At 35.8% G+C, this 20,872-nt stretch overlaps 1 protein-coding gene across 3 annotated transcripts in view; it reads right to left on the bottom strand.

Annotated features, from left to right (window-relative positions):
* The window catches only part of RNF180 (ring finger protein 180), a 278,091-nt gene that overhangs the window by 70,109 nt on the left and 187,110 nt on the right, over window positions 1–20,872 (bottom strand). The window lies entirely within an intron of this gene.

The following is a 20,872-nucleotide window of genomic DNA, read 5'->3' as shown; positions in this document are numbered from 1 at the left end:
TACTTTTTCCCAAGGTCAGTAAGAGAGTCTTATTTTGCATCCTATAATCTACCTGAAATTGATTTTCATGTATGGTGCACATTAGGGTTAAATTTAATTTTTATTTTTATGTAATTATTAATTGGTACAGCCCATTTATTGCAAAGACCTTACTTTCACAGGTTCAGCTTGAGGTCAGAACTATAATAAGCCTCAATAGCTGGTAAAGGAAGTCCTTTCATCTTAAAGTCTAATAAGAACCTGCAGTATGAACAAGCAAACAAACAAAGCAACTAATACTAAACCTTCTTTGGGTTATTTGTATGGAAATATGTTAATATAAATGTTTCAGACATTACATGAAATTTCTAAAAATCTTAAAAAAAAAAAGCCCTTACTCAGGTGGATGATTACAAAATAGATAAAATTCTTCCTGTCTCTCTATGTGTACCCATATGCATTTCATCAAGATGTGGAGATTAGTTTTCCACCTTCTGATTTTGGGCTCTGTCATGTGACTTGCTTTGGCCAATGGATTGTTAGTAAATATGATGCAAACAGAGGCTTAAAAAAAGCTTGTGCATTGGAATAATCCTCTCTTGATGATATTGGGAACCCTAGTCTACTACCATGTGAACAAGCCTAGGCTAACCTGCTGAATAGTAAGTGAATATGGTCCAGCTGCCTCCATTGTGACTGCTGATAACAAGCCAACCACCAGACGCGTGTGGGTAGAGTCAATGACTGTCACCGAACTGTAAAGGTACTAGTGAGCCCAGATGACACCATGTGGATCAGAGATAAGCCATTACAGCTGAGCTCAGCCCCAACTGCCGACTCAGAAAACTGTGAGTGAATATAGGTTGTTGTTTTAAACAACTAAATAAAATCTGTTTGTTACATAATAAAAATTAGTTGACACATCCTTGTCTACACATGGCTAACTTTACCTCATTTTTAAAATCTTAGTTTAAATACCAACTTCCCCAAAGGATTTCACTGCTATTCTATCTAAAGTTGTTCTGTCACTGCTACTTATTTGTTTCCTCATAATAATTTTTATTTGCCTATTTTTCTATGTCTCTCAATAGAATGTTAAGATTAATAAAGGGGAATGAAAAAATATATATACATACACACACATTTTTTCCCCAATGAATTAATAGTAGAGCCTGCTTGGTGGTGGCTTGCAGTCTCAAAATGCTCACAGGTTCAGCTTGTTAAATATTGTATTGATTATACCTCTATTAAGTGTTCTTAGGTGTTCTTGTAGGCCTTTTGGATATTTACAGCTAGAAAACAAGCATTCTGTGAAATCTCATATAACATATACAAAGTTTAACACAGAGAAGATATGAAGTAACTGTCCCTCACCAACAGAAAGATTGTGGCTATGAGTTGAACACTAATAAAAATCTGCTGGAAAGGCAACAGTATCCACAACTTTTCTCATTATTGTTATATGACTATTCTCTCCTGTACTTAAAAGAAACTTGAAAAAGGAAAGCTGTAAGTGCACAATTAGTACCGATTAGGGACCCCCAGATAATAAAAACATCTTTGGACCTAGATGCTCACTTACTAAAATTTTATTTCATAGTGACAGCTTATTCTGTTTGTATTACACTCTCAATATTGTGTCTTGAGATTTGAAGTAATTAACCTCAAAGAAACTCATGGCATAAGAAAATCATAATTTGAAGACCCACTTAAAGCAATCCAAATTGTGGCCCTAATAACTGTAAATAATTTTTATTTCTATGAAGTACTTTATCTCTACATATATAACAAAAGTGACTAGATTTCATTAAAATATACATCAAAGAAATAAATGATTTGCTATTTAAAAACACAACCATATTATGGAAATAAACTTGAAGGTGGAAGTTTGCAAATAGAAAATGAGGTCAGAACTATTCATCTATTAGCTGAGCTACGTGACTCAATCCACAAAACAGATGTAACACATACAAAGACCTCTAGAATCACTATATTTTAAGGGACCAAAAAGGGTGAAGAGTTTCCATTACACAGAGAATTGAACATATCCGATAATAAAAACTGTTCTGCAAGAAGATAAAAAAACCACCTCAAAGATAGAACTCCACTGGGCTTTTCTCCAAATTAGAGAGATAATAATAAATTTACTGTTGGATATATGGTTATATTTTAAAAATTAATTACACATTAATAGATAAAAGTCAACCTGGAAAAAGGTTTTTAATAGGTGTGCCTATGAACTCATCTTCATCTCATCAACATTTCAATTACCATAGATCGAGACCATCAAAATGCTTCTCAGAAATGGAGAGGTGACAGGAAAGATGGCTGCCTAGTTAAAAACAACTAAAATCCTTTCTGAACAGGAGGGAAACCTTCAAGATGGCAGAGGAGTAAGACATGGAGATCACCTTGCTTCCCACAAATACATCAGAAATACATCTACATGTGGAACAACTCCTATGGAACACCTACTGAACGCTGGCAGAAGACCTCAGACTTCCCAAAAGATGCCCTCAGGCGACCTACAGGCAGAGGCGGGGCCAATCCAAAGCTGAACCCCAGGAGCAGTGCGAACAAAGAAGATAAAGGGAAATTTCTCCCAGCACCCTCAGGAGCAGCAGATTAAATCTCCACAATCAAATTGATGTACCCTGCATCTCTGGAATACCAGAATAGACAATGAATCAATCCAAAATTGAAGTGGTGGACTTTAGGAGCAACTATAGACTTGGGATTTGCTTTCTGCATCTAATTTGTTTCTGGTTTTATGTTTATCTTAGTTTAATATTTAGAGTTTATTATCACTGGAAGATTTGTTTATTAATTTGGTTCCTCTCTTCCTGTTTTTTTATATACACATATGTATTTTTTTCCTATTTCTCTTTTTGTGAGGTATATGTGTATGCTTCTTTGTGTGATTTTTGTCTGTATAGCTTTGCTTTTACCATTTGTCCTAGGGTTCTGTCTGTCTGTTTTTTTTTATTTAGTATAGTTTTTAGCGCTTATTATGATTGGTGGATTTGTTTTTTAGTTTCGTTGCTCTCTTCTTTCTTTCATTCTATTTTTATTTTTCATTGCTCTCTTCTTTCTTTCATTCTTTTTTATTAATTCTTAACAATTTTTATTAATTAAAAAATTATTTTAATAACTTTATTTTATTTATCTATTTATCTGTCTGTTTCTTTATTTATGTATTTATTTATTTATTTATTTCTCCCTTTTCTTTTGAGCCGTGTGGCTGACAGGGTCTTGGTGCTTTGGCCAGGTGTCAGGCCTATGCCTCTCAGGTGGGAGAGCCAAGTTCAGGACACTGGCCCACCAGAGACTTCCTGGCTCCACTTAATATCAAATGGCAAAAGCTCTCCCAAAGATCTCCATCTCAGCGCTAAGACCCAGCTCCACTCAACAATCAACAAGCTACAGTGCTGGACACCCTATGCCAAACAACTAGCAAGACAGGAACACAACAACACCCATTAGCAGAGAGGCAGCCTAAAATCATAATAAGGTCACAGACACGCTCAAAACACACCACTGGACACGGTCCTGCCCACCAGAAAGACAAGATCCAGCCTCATCCACCAGAACACAGGCCCTAGTTCCCTCTACCAGGAAGCCTACACAGCCCACTGAAACAACCTTAGCCACTGGGGGCGGATACCAAAAACAACAGGAACTATGAAACTGCAGCCTGCGAAAATGAGACCCCAAACACAGAAAGTTAAGCAAAATGAGAAGACAGACAAACACACAGCAGATTTAGGAGCAACGTAAAAACCCATCAGACCTAACAAATGAAGAGGAAATAGGCAGTCTATCTAAAAAAGAATTCATAGTAATGACAGTAAAGATGATCCAAAATCTTGGAAATAGAATGGAGAAAATACAAGAAACATTTAACAAGGACCTAGAAGAAATAAAGAGAAAACAAACAAATATGAACAGCACAATAAATGAAATTAATGCTTCTCTAGAAGGAATCGATAGCAGAATAATTGAGGCAGAAGAACGGATAAGTGACATGGAGGATAAAATAGTGGAAATAACTACCATACAGCAGAATAAAGAAAAAAGAATTAAAAGAATTGAGGACAGTCTCAAAGACCTCTGGGACAACATTAAACACACCAACATTCGAATTATAGGGGTCCCAGAAGAAGAAGAGAAAAAGAAAAGAACTGAGAAAATATTTGAAGAGATTATAGTTGAAAACTTCCCTAGTATGGGAAACTACATAGTCAATCAAGTCCAGGAAGCGCACAGAGTCCCATACAGGATAAATCCAAGGGGAAAATGCCAAGACACATATTAATCAAATTATCAAAAGTTAAATACAAAGAAAAAATATTAAAAGTAGCAAGGGAAAAACAACAAATAACAGACAAAGGAATTCCCATAAGGTTATCAGCTGATATTTCAGCAGAGACTCTGCAAGCCAGAAGGGAATGGCAGGATAAATTGAAAGTGACAAAAGGGAAAAACCTACAAGCAACATTACTCTATCCAGCAAGGATCCCATTCAGATTCAACGGAGAAAATAAAACTTTTACGAACAAGCAAAAGCTAAGAGAATTCAGCACCACCAAACCAGCTTAACAACAAATGCTAAAGGAACTTCTCTAGGCAGGAAACACAAGAGAAGGAAAAGACCTACAATAACAAACCCAAAACAATTAAGAAAATGGTAATAGGAACATACATAGTGATAATTACCATAAATGTAAATAGGTTAAATGCTCCACCCAAAAGACACAAACGGGCTGAATGGATACAAAAACAACACCAGTATATATGTTGTCTACAAGAGACCCACTTGAGACCTAGGGACACATGCAGACTGAAAGTGAGGGGATGGAACGAGATATTCCATGCAAATGGAAAACAAAAGAAAGCTGGAGCAGCAATTCTCATATCCGACAAAATAGACTTTAAAATAAAGACTGTTACAAGAGACAAAGAAGGACACTACATAATGATCAAGGGATCAATTCAAGAAGAAGATATAACAATTGTAAATATTTATGCACCCAACATAGGAGCACATCAATACATAAGGCAAATGCTAACAGTCATTAAAGGGGAAATTGACAGTAAAACAATCATACTGGGGACTTTAACACACCAGTTTCACCAATGGACAGATAATCCAAAATGAAAATAATTAAGGAAAACAAGTTTTAAATGATACATTAAACAAGATGGACTTAATTGATACTTATAGGACATTCCACCCAAAAACAACAGAATACACTTTCTTCTCAAGTGCTCATGGAACATTCTCCAGGATAGATCATATCTTGGGTCACAAATCAAGCCTGGGTAAATTTAAGAAAATTGAAATCATATCAATATCATATCATATCTCTTCCAACCACAATGCTATGAGACTAGATAACAATTACAGGAAAAATTCTGTAAAAAATACAAACACATGGGGGCTAAACAATACAGTACTAAATAACCAAGAGATCACTGAAGAAATCAAAGAGGAAATCAAAAACTACCTAGAAACAAATGACAATGAAAACACGATGACCCAAAACCTATAGGATGCAGCAAAAGCAGTTCAAAGAGGGTAGTTTACAGCAATACAATGTTATGTCAAGAAACAAGAAACATCTCAAATAAACAACCTAACCTTTCACCTAAAGCAATTAGAGGAAGGGGAACAAAAAGACCCAAACTTAGTAGAAGGAAAGAAATCATAAAGATCAGATCAGAAATAAATGAAAAAGAAATGAAGGAAACAATAGCAAAGATCAATAAAAATAAAAGCTGGTTCTTTGAGAAGATAAACAAAATAGATAAACCACTAGCCAGACTCATCAAGAAAAAAAGAGAGAAGACTCAAATCAATAGAATTAGAAATGAAAAAGGAGAGGTAACAACTGACACTGCAGAAATAAAAAAGATCATGAGAGATTACTACAAGCAACTCTATGACAATAAAATGGACAATCTGGAAGAAATGGACAAATTCTTAGAAAAGCACAATCTTCCCAGACTGAATCAGAAGAAATAGAAAATTGGCTTCAGAGGCGAATTCTATCAAACATTTAGAGAAGAGCTAACACCTATCTTTCTCAAACTCTTCCAAAATATAGCAGAGGGAGGAACACTCCCAAACTCATTCTACGAGGCCACCATCACCCTGATACCAAAACCAGACAAAGATGTCACAAAGAAAGAAAACTACAGGCCAAGATCTCTGATGAACATAGATGCAAATATCCTCAACAAAATACTAGCAAACAGAATCTAACAGTACAATAAAAGGATCATACACTATGATCAAGAGGGGTTTATCCCAGGAATGCAAGGATTCTTCAATATACGCAAATCAATCAATGTGATACACCATATTAACAAACTGAAGGGGAAAAAACACAAGATCATCTCAGTAGATGCAGAAAAAGCTTTCAACAAAATTCAACACCCATTTATGATAAAAATGCTCCAGACAGTAGGCACAGAGGGAACTTACCTCAACATAATAAAGGCCATATCTGACAAACCTATAGCCAACATCATCCTTAATGGTGAAAAACTGAAACCATTTCCACTAAGATCAGGAACAAGACGAGATGGTCCATTCTCACCACTATTACTCAACATAGTTTTGGAAGTTTTAGCCACAGCAATCAGAAAAGAAAAAGAAACAAAAGGAACACAAAGCAGAAAAGAACAATGAAAGCTGTCACTGTTTGCAGATGACATGATACTACACATAGAGAATCCTAAAGATGGTACCAGAAAACTACTACAGCTAATCAATGAATCTGGTAAAGTAGTAGGATACAAAATTAATGGACAGAAATCTCTTGCATTCCTATACACTAGTGATGAAAAATCTGAAAGGGAAATTAAGGAAACACTCCCATTTACCATAGCAACAAAAAGAATAAAATATCTAGGAATAAACCTGCCTAAGGAGACAAAAGACCCATATGCAGAGAACTATAAGACACTGATGAAAGAATTTTAATTAAAATTAAAGATGGAGAGATATACCATGTTCTTGGATTGGAAGAATCCACATTGTGAAAATGCCTATACTACCTAAAGCAATGTACAGATTCAATGCAATCCCTATCAAACTACCACTGGCATTTTTCACAGAACTAGAACAAAAAATCACAATTTGTATGGAAACACAAAAGACCCTGAATAGCCAAAGCAGTCTTGAGAAAGAAAAACGGAGCTGGAGGAATCAGGCTCCCTGACTTCAGACTATACTACAAAGCTACAGTAATCAAGACAGCATGGTACTGGCACTAAAACAGAAATATAGATCAATGGAACAAGATGCAAAAGAGGTAAACCCATGCAAATATGGTCACCTTATTTTTGATAAAGGAGGGAAGAATATAGAATGGAGAAAAGACAGCCTCTTCAATAAGTGGTGCTGGGAAAACTGGAGAGCTACATGTAAAAGAATGAAATGAGAACACTCCCTAACATTATAAACAAAAATAAACTCAAAATGGATTAAAGACCTAAATGTAAGTCCAGAAACTATCAAACTCTTAGAGGAAAACATAGGCAGAACACTCTATGACATAAATCACAGCAAGATCCTTTTTGACCCACCTCCTAGAGAAATGGAAATAAAAACAAAAATAAACAAATGGGACTTAACAAAACTTAAAAGCTTTTGCACAGCAAAGGAATCCATAGAGAAGTCCAAAAGACAACCCTCAGAATGGGAGAAAATATTTGCAAATGAAGCAACTGACAAAGGATTAATTTCCAAAATTTACAAGCAGCTCATTCAGCTCAATAGCAAAAAAACAAACAACCCAATCCAAAAATGGGCAGAAGACCTAAAGAGACATTTCTCCAAAGAAGATATACAGATTGCCAACAAACACAGGAAAGAATGCTCAACATCATTAATCATTAGAGAAATGCAAATCAAAACTACAATGAGATATCATCTCACACCGGTCAGAATGGCCATCATCAAAAACTCTACAAACAATAAATGCTGGAGAGATTGTGGAGAAAAGGGAACACTCTTGCACTGTTGGTGGGAATGTACATTGATACAGCCACTACGGAGAACAGTACGAAGTTCCTTAAAAAACTAAAACTAGAACTACCATATGACCCACCAATCCCACTACTGGGCATATACCTTGAGAAAACCATAATTCAAAAAGAGTCATGTACCACAATGTTCACTGCAGCTGTATTTACAATAGCTAGGACATGGAAGCAACCTAAGTGTTCATCAACAGATGAATAGATAAAGAAGATGTGGCACATATACACAATGGAATATTACTCAGCCATAAAAAGAAACGAAATCGAGTTATCTGTAGTGAGCTGGATGGACCTAGAGTCTGTCATATAGAATGAAGTAAGTCAGAAAGTGAAAAACAAATACCATATGCTAACACATATATATGGAATATATAAAAAAAAAAAGGTTCTGAAGAACTTAGGGGCAGGACAGGAATAAAAACGCAGACATAGAGAATGGACTTGAGGACACAGGGAGAGGGAAGGGTAAGCTGTGACAAAGTGAGAGAGTGGCATGGACTTATATGTACTACCAAATGTAAAATAGATAGCTAGTGGGAAGCAGCCGTTGATCTCAACAGGGAGATCAACTCGTTGCTTTGTGACCACCTAGAAGGGTGGGATAGGGAGGGTGGGAGGGAGACAAGAGAGAAGGGATATGGGGTATATGTACACATATAGCTGATTCACTTTTTTATAAAGCTGAAACTAACACAGTATTGTAAAGCAATTATACTCCAATAAAGATGTTAAAAAAAAATCCTTTCTGGAACAAGGCATGCCATCAGCAAATAATATAAAAATGTAAAATAGGCTAAACCAGATAGCAGAGTTAAGATTTAAAATAAAAGTTAATAAGTTCCTGGCTTAAATCAAGATTAAGTTTAACAGGGATAAATATAAATCCCTCATTAAGAATCCAAACCAGACTGCAGACATAGAAGATGCATGAAACTTAGCTGAGAGCAATTCATCTAAAGAAGAGATAGAGATTTTAACTAACTGGAAGCTCAGCATATGATGTGGCTACTTAAAAAAGTGGGTTTACGTGGCTACCATTTATATGATCACACCATATTTGTAGCTACTTTGAGGGATGCAGAGAAACTAGAGTTATCCATAGAAGTATACTGAGGGCCAAGGCAGCATAACTTCTGAAACTACCTCATACGAAGTACTGTTAAAAGACTGAGGAGGGGCTTCCCTGGTCGTGCAGTGGTTGAGAGTCCGCCTGCCGATGCAGGGGACACAGGTTTGTGCCCCGGTCCAGGAAGATCCCACATGCCGCGGAGCGGCTAGGCCCGTGAGCCATGGCCGCTGAGGCTGCGCATCCGGAGCCTGTGCTCCGCAACAGGAGAGGCCACAACAGTGAGAGGCCCGAGTACCGCAAAAAAAAAAAAAAAAAAAACAAAAAGACAGGATATTCACTCAGAAAAATATTAAGAAGAGACAAGATATTCAGGTATTTGTGAGAGAGATCATAATTTTTCTCTGTGTAGTTCTTATGATTAGATATAAAAAGGAATGAATGTTATGAGAAGAGAGACTAAAATAAATGATAAAATAAATACCTATTCATCAACCAAAGTGATATGCACACCAGCATAACATGTTCACTCTTAAAATGTACATTTGCCACAGAGGTAAACATTTATCTGATGTTTCCTACCAAATTTTGGGGGACTTATAAATAAGATGACAAAAGTTGTACATATTAACTAATTTCGTCAACACAAAGCCCCTGTAAACTACATTTAATTACGATCATCATTTTCTAGATCAAAGGAAACTGAAATATAGGCAGCTCACTTACTGAAACTAGTGGTGATGCCAGAATTTCAACTCAGCCAGTCTGGATCTGAAGCGACACTTTTCATCACCACATTCTTAACTGAATTAATATACTTTGAATAGTCCAGCAAATAATAAATGTTAACTGATGATGATAATGATGTACATAAAAAGAAAAATGAAATTTAGACAGGATCTATAGGGAAGTTAGAAGTATCAAGGCATCATCATTAAAATCAACAAATGAATATAATAGGTGTTCAATTGTCCAACTGCTTTTGGCCCCATAGAAATGATCCTGCAAAGCCAACCAAATGTACTGTCTCTCAAGCTCCTTTACAGGGGCTTCCAGTCTAAGAAAATGAGATAATAAACTGATAAATAATACAAACAACCTTTAAAAAATCTGTAAAAATCAGTACAAAAATTAATAGGTCAAAAATTTTTTTTTTTTTTTTTTTTTGCGGTACGCGGGCCTCTCACTGTTGTGGCCTCTCCTGTTGCGGAGCAAAAGGCTCCGGATGCGCAGGCTCAGTGGCCATGGCTCACGGGCACAGCCGCTCCGCGGCATGTGGGATCTTCCCGGACCGGGGCACGAACCCGTGTCCCTTGCATCGGCAGGTGGACTCTCAACCACTGCGCCACCAGGGAAGCCCCAAAATTTTTTAAAAATAATAATGACAACAAAGCAGCAGTGACATTTAGTTTATTTATAATTATTGTGATTACTGTTATGTTGGCCTTATTCCTTCACTTCCTATTTTTTTTCAAGAAGTGATAGTTGGGCAGTAGTTAAGAGCAAGACTCCAGTGCCAATCTTGCTGGACTCTGCCACTACTGCCTGTTTGATCTTACACAAGTTACTTAACTCCCTGGGGTCTCACTTCCCTTATCTGTAAGGCGGGAATACTAAAATTACCTAGCTCGTAGAGTTGTTGAAAGAATTAAAGGAGTTAATATGTACAAAGCACCAGAACAGTTCCTGGAATATAAGAAGTGCTATCTAAGTGTCTGCTGCTATTATTATATCCTATTTCTTTTCTCTAATAATTATTCTTAACTTTTAACCAAAACAGTTAAAGTTTAATGTTTATAACCTCCCTCTTCTGAACAAGACTTAGAAGGCATTTTACTTCCCACTCAAAAACACAAAGACGGCTTATGTTTTATTGCAATCATCTGAACTTTATTTCTAAAATCTTAATAATTGCTTAAATATATTATGCCTCTACTTTGTCAGGATTACCTTCTTAAAATCAATTAATCTATATTTATTTTTAACTATGTTTTACTGTCTTCTTATTTTTATTCTTCAGTTTATTTAACACTGTTTTCTTGTATCCCTTATTGTCCTCTCTCTTGAATTCCATTTTTTGTTGCAATCTATCCTTGAGAATTCTTTTTCCTTAGGAAATATACGTGGGTGGTAAACTATGTTCGTGCATGTTTGAAGTCCCTTTATTTTGTCTTCACATTTGAATTCTATTTGAGTATAATTCTAAATAAAAAATAATTTCACTCAAAACATTGAAGATAGAAAGAGGAGACCAAGATGGCAGGGTAGGAAGATATTAAGCTCAACTTTTCCCATGGGCACACCAAAATTACAATTATTTATAGAGCAACCACCCATGAGAATGACCTGAAGACTAACAGGAAAGATGTTCCACAACTAAAGGTAGAAAAAGAAGGAACCACAATAAGATGGGTAGGAGGGGCAGAAACGAAATGCAATGTAGTCAAGACCCACACCCTGGGGTAGGTGACCTACAGAGGGGAGAATAATCACAATTGCAGAGGCTCTCCCCAAGGTTCAAGGGATCCAAGCCTCACCTAGGGGTCTCCAGTCCTGGGGTCCTACACAGGGAAGACAAGCCTCCAGAATGTCTGGCTTTGAAGGCCAGTGGGATTTGTGTATAGGAGAGCTGGAGGGCTGTAGGAAACAGGGATTATGCTCTTAAAGGGTGCACACAAATTCTCACAGGCTCTGAGACCCAGGGCAGAGTCAGTAACTTGAAAGGAAACCAGGTTAGACTCATCTGCTGATATTGGAGAGCCTCCCAAAGAGGTGGTGGCAACTAAGACTCACCCTGGGGACACAGACACTGACAGCAGCCATTCTGGGGACCTCCTTCTACCAAGAGGACACTGGTGTTGGCAACTAATATTTTGGAGTCCTCCCCCTAGCCCATTGGTACTGGGACCCAGCCCTGCTAACCAGCCAGATGGCACCAGTTCTGGCAAACCCCAGGCAGAGGAGTCAATCAAGTGGGGATGTAGCCCGGTCCACCAGCCAGTTGAACACCAGCCCTAGGATCCCCCACACCTCCCAGCAAGCTTACCTGGGACTTAACACTGCCTAAGAGTGGGCCAAGGCAAGCCTCAGAACCCCCAGGCCTGAAGCCAATTGCACCAGGACCTGGCTCCACCCACTAGCAGGCTGGGACAAGCACTGTGACCTCTAGCACCTGTATCCAGCTGTCCCAGGACCCAACTCCATGATCCTGCTCACAAGTAGGCCAGCACTAGCCCTGGGATCCCTGGGCCCTACAACCAGCCATGCCAGGACCTGACCCTCCTCACCAGCTCTGGTGACCAGAGCGAAGTGAGCTGCTGGGCCCCACAGGAAATCTCCAACACGAGGCCATTTCTCCAAGATCAGAATATGTAACCAACCTACCTAATACATACAAATAAAAGTGAAAATTAGCAAAAATGGGGTGAAAAGGAAATATGTTTCAAATTAAGGAATGAGATAAAACCCCACAAGAAGAAAGAGATGAAGCAGAGATAAGCAATCTACCCAATAAAAGTTCAAGGTAATGATCATAAAAATGCTTAATTTGGGAGAAAACTGTATAAACACAGTGAAAGGTTTAACAAAGAGTTAGAAAATATAAATAAGAACCAAACAGAGATGAAAAATACAATAACCAAAATAGAAAAATCACTAGAAGGAATTGACAGTGGATTAGATGATGCAGAGGAACAGATAAGTAAGCTGGAAGACAGAGTAGTGGAAATCACTGAAGGTAAAAAGAATAAAGAAAATAAAATGAAGACAGTTTAAGAGGCCTCTGGGACAACATCAGGCATACTAACATTCATATTATAGGGATCCCATAAGAAGAAGGGAGAGAGAAGGGGGTAGAGAACATATATGAAGACATAATAGCTGAAAAATTCCCTGACCTGGGAAAGGAAACAGACATACAGGTCCAGGAAGCACAGAGAGTCCCAAATAAAATCAACCCAAAGAGAACCACACGAAGACACACTGTAACTAAAATGGCAAAAATAAAAGATAAAGAGGAATATTAAAAATGGCAAGGGAAAGCAACAAGTTACTTACAACGGAACGCCCATAAGGCTATCAGCTGACTTCAAAGTAACTCTACAGGCCAGAAGGCAGTGGCATAATATATTCAAAATAATAAAAGGAAAAAACCTACAACCAAAAATACTCTACATAGCCAGGCTTTCATTCAGATTTGATGGAGAGACAAAAGTTTTATAAACAAGCAAAAGCTAAAAGAGATCAGCACCACCAAACCAGCTTTATAAGAAATGTTAAAGGGACTTCTCTAAGTGAAAAAGAAAATGCCATAACTAGAAACATGAAAATTACAAAAGGGAAAAGTTCATCAGTAAAGGCAAATATACAGTAAAGGTAGTAAATCAACCATGCAAAAAGCTAGTGGGAAGATTAAAAGACAAAAGTAGTAAAATCATCTATGTCCTCAAAAGTGGTAAGGAATACACAAAACAAATAGATGTAAAATATAATGACGAAAATTGTACTTTTGGGGGGAGGAAGTAAAAATGCAAAAACTTTGCAGGCCAGAAGGACTGGCATAATATATTTAAAGTGAAAAAAAAAGAAAAAAAACCTCTACAACCAGGAATATTCTACCCAGTAAGGCTATCATTCAGATTTGAAAGAGACATAATGAGTTTTGCAGACAAGCAAAAGCTAAAAGAGTTCAGCACCCCTAAACTGACTATATAATAAATGTTAAAGGGACTTCTCTAAATGGAAAAAAAAGGCCCACAACTAGAAATATAAAAATTACAAAAGGAAAAATCTCATTGGTAAAGGCACACATATAGTAAAGGCAGTAGATCGGCTACTTATAAAGCTAGTAGGAAGGTTAAAAGACAAAAGTACTAAATAATCTATATCTACAGTAAGTAGTTAAGGAACACACAAAACAAAAAACTGTAAAATATGACATCAAAAACATTAAACATGGGGAGGAGTAAAAATGCGGGGATGTTACATGTTCGAAGTTAAGAAATCATCAACTTAAAAATAATCAGGTATATCTATATAGATTGCTATATAAAACCATGTGGTAACCACACACCAAAAATCTATAATAGATACATACACAAAAAGAGAAAAATTTCTAAGCATAACACTAAGATAGGGACTTCCCTGGGGGTCCATTGGCTAAGACTCCATACTCCCAATGCAGGGGGCCCAGGTTCGATCCTTGGTAGGGAACTAGATCTCACATGCTGCAACTAAGAGTTTGCATGCTGCAACTAAAGATTCCACATACTACAACTAAAAGATCCTTCATGCTGCAACAAAGATGCTGCACGTGGCAACGAAGATCCAGCATGCTGCAAATAAAGACCCTGCTTGGCCAAATAAATAAATAAATAAATATTAAAAGAAACACTAAGTCACAAGGGAACAGAGCAAAAGAAAGGAACAAAAAAAACTAGAAAAGAACTCCAAAACAATTAACAATGCAATAAGTACATAACTATCAATAATTACTTTAAATGTAAATGGAATAAATGTCCCAATCAAAAGACACAGAGTGGCTGAATGGATACAAAACAAGGCTCACATACATACTGCCAACAAAACACTCACTTCAGATGTAAAGACACACACAGAGTGAAAGTGAGGTGATAGAGAAAAGGTGTTCCATACAAATGGAAACAAAAAGGAAGCCAGAGTAGCAATATTTATATCAGACAAAACAGACTTTAAAACAAAGACTGTAACAAGAGACAAAGAGTGACATTATATAATGATAAAGGAATCATTCCAACAAGAAGATATAACCACTGTAAATACATATGCATCCAACATATGAGCAATTAAATAATACAGCAAATATTACCAAACACAAATAAAGAAACTGACTTTAACACAATAATAGTAGGGGACTTTAACAGCCCAATTACATCAATAGATTATCCAGATAGAATCAAAGAGGAAACACTGGTCTTTAATGACATATTAGATCAGATAGATTTAGTAGCTATATAGAGAGCATTCCATTCAAAAGCAGCAGAATACACATTATTTTCAAGTGCACATGGAACATTCCCCAGGATAGATCACATGCTAGGCCACAAAACAAGTCTCAGTAAATTTTAAGACTGAAATCATATCAAGCATCCTTTCTGACCACAAAGGTATAAGTCTAGAAACCAACCATAAGATAAAAATTGCAAAAACCACAAGTACATGGAAGTTAAATAATATGCTGCTAAACAACCAATGGGTCACTGATGAAATCAAACACGAAATAAAGGAAAATACCTGGAGACAAATGAAAACGAATATACAATGATCCAAAATCTATGGGGCCCAGAAAATCAGTTCTAAGAGGGAAGTTCATAGTGATACAAGTCTACCTCAGGAAAGAAGAAAATCTCAAAAAAACAACCTAACCTTATGCTTAGAGGATCTACGAAAAGAACAAAACACGAATTTAGTAGAAGGAAAGAAATAATAAAGATCAGAGCAGAAATAAATGAAATAGAGACTAAAAAAAGATAGGAAAGATCAATGAAACTGACACCTGCTTCTTTGAAAAGATAACAATAATTCATAAACCTTTAGCTAGACTCATCCTGAAAAAAAGAAGGAAGACCCAAATAAAATCAGAAATGAAAAAGGAGAAGTTACGATCAACACCATAGAAACACAAAGGATCATAAGAGATTAATATGAAAAATTACACACCAATAAAATGGACAACCTAGAAGAAATGGATAAATTTCTAGAAATGCACAATTTCCCCAGACTGAATTAGGAAAAAATACAAAATATAAAGAGACCCATTATCAGTAATGAACTTGAATCAGTAATGATAATTTAAAAAAACTCCCAAAAACAGAAGTCCAGGACCAGATGGCTTCACATCTGAATTCTACCAAGCATTTAAGGAAGAGTTAATGCCTATCCGTCTCAAATTATTCCAAAAAATTGAAGAGGAAGGAACACTTATGAACTCACCACTCTGGTATCAAAACCAGATAAAGCCACCAAAAAAAGAGAATATTGAAGAACAGAAATGCAAAAAGTCCTCAACAAAATATTAGTGATCCAAATTCAACACTATATTAAAAGAATCATATACCATGATCAAGTGGGATTTATCCCAGGGATGCAAGGATAATTTAATACACATGAATCAATCAATGTGATATACCACATTAACAAAGTAAAGAATAAAAACCATATCACAATCTCAATAGATGCAGAAAAAGATTTTGACAAAATTTAACATCCTTTTATGATAAAAATTCTCCAGAAGTGGGTATAGAGGGAACATATCTCAATATAATAAAAGCCATATATGATAAGCCCACTGCTAACATTATACTTAACAATGAAAAGCTGAAAGCATTTCCTCTGAGATTGGGAAAAAGACAAGGATGCCTACTCTCACCACTTTCCAAAGAAGACATACTGGTGGACAACAGACACATAAAAAGATGCTCAGCATCACTAATCATCAGTGAAATGCAAATCAAAATTCAAAGAGATATCACCTCACACTTGCAGAATGGCTATTATCAAAAGGACAACAAATAACAAGTGTTGGTGAGGATGTGGAGAAAAGGGAACACTCGTGTACTATTGGTGGGATTGTAAATTGGTGCAGACACTATGGAAAACAGTATAAACATTCCTCAAAAAATTAAAAATAGAGCTATGATCCAGAAATTCCACCTCTGGATATTTTCCCAAAGGAAACGAAAACACTAATTTGAAAAGATATATGCACCCCTATGTTCATTGCAGCATTATTCATAGCCAAGATATGGAAGCAACCTAAGTGTCCATTGGTAGGTAAACAGATATAGAAGATATGGTGTACACACACACACACACACACACACACACACACACACACACACGATGGAATATTACTCAGCCATAAGAAAGAATGAAATCTTGCCATTTGTGGCAACATGGATGGACCTAAAGAGTATTATGCTGAGCGAAATAAGTCAGACAGAGAAAGACAAATACCGTATGAATTCATGTATATGTGAAATCTAAAAAAACAAAAAACAAATATAACAAAACAGAAACAGAATCACCGATACAGAGAACAAACAAATGGTTGCCTGAGAGGACAGGGGTGTGGGGAGGAGTGAAATAAGGTGAGGGAAAATGAAGAGGTGCAAACTTCCAGTCACAAAATAAATGAGTCATGAGAATGAAATGTACGGCATGGGGAAATTAGTCAATAATAATGTAATATCTCTGTAAGGTGACACCAAGATCTCTGTAATGATCTTGGTGATCATTTTGTAACGTATAGAAATATCTAATCACTATGTTGCACACCAGGAACTAACATAGTGTTGTACGTCAATCATACTTCAAAAATAAACAAATAAATGAACTCACAGAAAAAGAGATCAGAGCTGTGGTTACCTCCTTGTATTAGCTGTGCTTCTCCAGAGAAATAGAATAAAGAGCATGTGGGGGAGAGGGAATTGGATGAAGGTAGTCAAAAGGTACAAACTTCTGGTTATAATATAAATAAGTACTAGAGATGCAATGGTCAACATCATTAATATAATTAACACTGCTGTATGTGATATATGGAAATTGTTAAGAGAATAAATCCTAAGAATTCTTATCACAAAAATACATTCTTTTCTTTCATTTTATATGTATATGAGATGATATTCATTAAATTACTGTGGTAATTATTTCATGATGTATGTCATATCACAATGTAAGTATGTAATGTAATTTGTAAGTTACATAATGTAACTTACACATCATTGATGTAAGTCAAATCATAATGCTGTATACTTAATCTCTTACAGTGCTGTATGTCAATTATATTTCAATAAAACTGGAAGAAAAAAGACATGGATCAAAATCTTTAAAGTACTATAAAATATTTTTATGCAAAGGCTTAGAGTATTTTGACAGATAATAAAATTATGTTAATTTATGCATGTAAAAATATTTTATTACTTTTACTTATTTCATTAAAAAATAATTATTTGGATGTAAAATCAACTTAACCTTGAGTCTCTAGGGAATATAAAACAAATTTTCTTCATGGTAATTAATGTTTAAATTTAAAAAAGTATAAGAAAAAAAATCTTTAAAGTACTGGGAAAAAAAACCTATCTACCTACATTTCTATAGCCAGTGAGTATATTTAAATATCTTTCAAATATAAAGAGGAGTTAAAGTCCGAAAAAAGAAAAACTTTGAAGATATTGAACCACTGTCTCACAGCATCTATCACTGAATATGGAAAACATGTCTACCTTATGTTTGTTTCTTTTCTTGCTGGAAGTCTTACAACCTTCTCTTTATCCTCAGATTTGAAAAATTTTACTAGTTAGGTGTTCTTATAGTTACTCCTGTTCAGTACTCAGTAGTCTCTTTTAATCTGAAGAACAATGTCTTTCTGCAGTTCAGTGGAAATTTCATTTTTTTTCCCCTAATTAATCACCACTGTCTATTCTCTCTGTTCCTACCTTTATATTTCTCAGTACACACAGATTTGGATCTCTTTGATCTATCTTCCATGTTCAATTTTGTGTTTCTATTTTCCATCTCTTTATGTTATGCTATGTTCTGGGAGAATTCCTCAGCATTATTTTCCAAGATACAAAATCATTCAATCTTTGACTTAACAAATATTCACTGAGTGCCTACTAAGGACTGTACACCATTCTAGGTGTAGGTGGTAGGTATAAAGCAGTGGACATAACATACATCCCTTCAGGAAGCTTGTTTTCGAGTCTTATGTTTTATGTCATTCTGTTATACAGCTCTCATGCCACATATTTTTTAATTTTAGGAATCACGTTTTTAATTTTCATGAATCATTTCATTCTCTTAGTATTCATTTATTTAACAGTAGGCCATTCTTTCCCTCAAGATATAATATCTTCTTGACTAACATAAGATAATAACTAGAACTTTTTATAATATCCCTTTGTTTTCTGGATAAATCTATTTCCTCTGGGATCAGTTTTTATGTTTATCTTCCATATCATTGGTGTTCCTCAAAAGTCTGACAATACTTCTCCACAGGTACAGATTTTTTAAGAGTAGTTCTAGGTTTACAGAAAAACTGTATAGAAAATACAGAGAATTCCCATATGCCCCCTCCTACTACAGTTTAATCTATTATTAGCATTACTGTGGTACAGTTTTACAGTTGATGAACCCATATTGATATATTACTATTAACTGAAGTTCACGGTTTACATTAGGGTTCAACATGGTTTTGTACATTCTATGGGTTCTGACAAATGCATGTCTTATATCCACAATTACAGTATCATACAGAATAGTTTCACTGCCCTAAAAATCCACTGGCTCTATCTATTCATTCCTCTCACCCTCTCCCACAACCCCTGTCAACTACTGATCTGTCTGTATATAGTTTTCCTTTTCTAGAATGTCATACAGTGGAAATTATACACGATGTAGCCTTTTCAGACTGCCTTCTCTCACTTAGCAATATGAATTCAAAGCTCCTCATAATTGATTTTTTTTTTTTTTTTTTTTTTTTTTTTGCGTTATGTGGGCCTCTCACTGTCGTGGCCTCTCTCGTTGCGGAGCACAGGCTCCGGATATGCTGGCTCAGCGGCCATGGCTTATGGGCCTAGCCGCTCTGCGGCATGTGGGATCTTCCTGGACCAGGGCACGAACCCGTGTCCCCTACATCGGCAGGTGGACTCTCAACCACTGCGCCACCAGGGAAGCCCCATAATTGATTTTTGATCTTGAAATTATCCCAGGTCTCTAATGAGAACTGCTCTTAATTCTACATCACTTTTCTTTCTTGGGCTTAAAAACAAAACAAAACAATTTATTTGTTTTCATTTTCATTTTCTAAAGAAATACAAACCCAATTGCTTTCTATCTTTTAGAAATTCTGAAGAGATTCTGGTTCACTGATGGATTGCTCTCTTATTTTCTAGCATTGTTATATATATGTATTCTTTTAAAATAAACCTTTTTCTATAATTGTGTTTTCTTTAACAGTATCTGTTGAAATTAATATCATATTTCCCTTTCACTAAAAATTGTCTCCAAGGAAGTGGTAAGTATAATTAAAAGTTACACCAAATTTTATTATATATATGTATGTGTGTATATTCCACCACTCAGGGAAAAAAAGCCAATTTCCACTAAGAATGCCCTTGCTGAAGCAAGAAAAATACTAATTTTTATTAAATCTCCACCAATGAAAATGTATCTTTTAATATTACATGTGACAGAAATAGGAAGTACCTACAAAGCATTTCTGTTGCATACCAAAGCATAATGATTATTTTGAGAAAAGCACCTTTGTTATTGTTTGAGTTGTGAGCTGACCTAGCTGTTTTTACCATGAAATACCATTTTTTATGTAGAAAAGAACAATTGTCAAAATGATTATACAGATTTGGTTACTTGGCAGACATTTTCACAAAAAAATGAACAAAGTAAATCTGTCAGTTCAAGAAAAACAACTGACAGTATTTGTTGCCAATCAAAATGATAAAATTTGAGCTTTCAAGCAAAAAATCAGAATTTTGGAAAACCTGTATTTGCTTATAGTTTCTCAATACTTACAGTCTTTTCTGAAGAGACTGGTGGTGATATTAACAAATTTTAAAATATTGCATAATGAAATATGTCAATACTTAGAAGAGCTGTATAACTCAGTTAACCTTAGTTTTCAAATGTTTAATGCATGATAATATAAAATCATCCATGAGTAAATGAACCACTCAAAGTGCAAACACAGACCAACAGATTTTAATGTAACAGAGTACTTTAAGT

This window comes from Tursiops truncatus, chromosome 3 (assembly GCF_011762595.2).
Source record: "Tursiops truncatus isolate mTurTru1 chromosome 3, mTurTru1.mat.Y, whole genome shotgun sequence".
Classification (NCBI taxonomy): domain Eukaryota; kingdom Metazoa; phylum Chordata; class Mammalia; order Artiodactyla; family Delphinidae; genus Tursiops; species Tursiops truncatus.
This window is presented reverse-complemented; position numbering and strand designations above follow the sequence as displayed.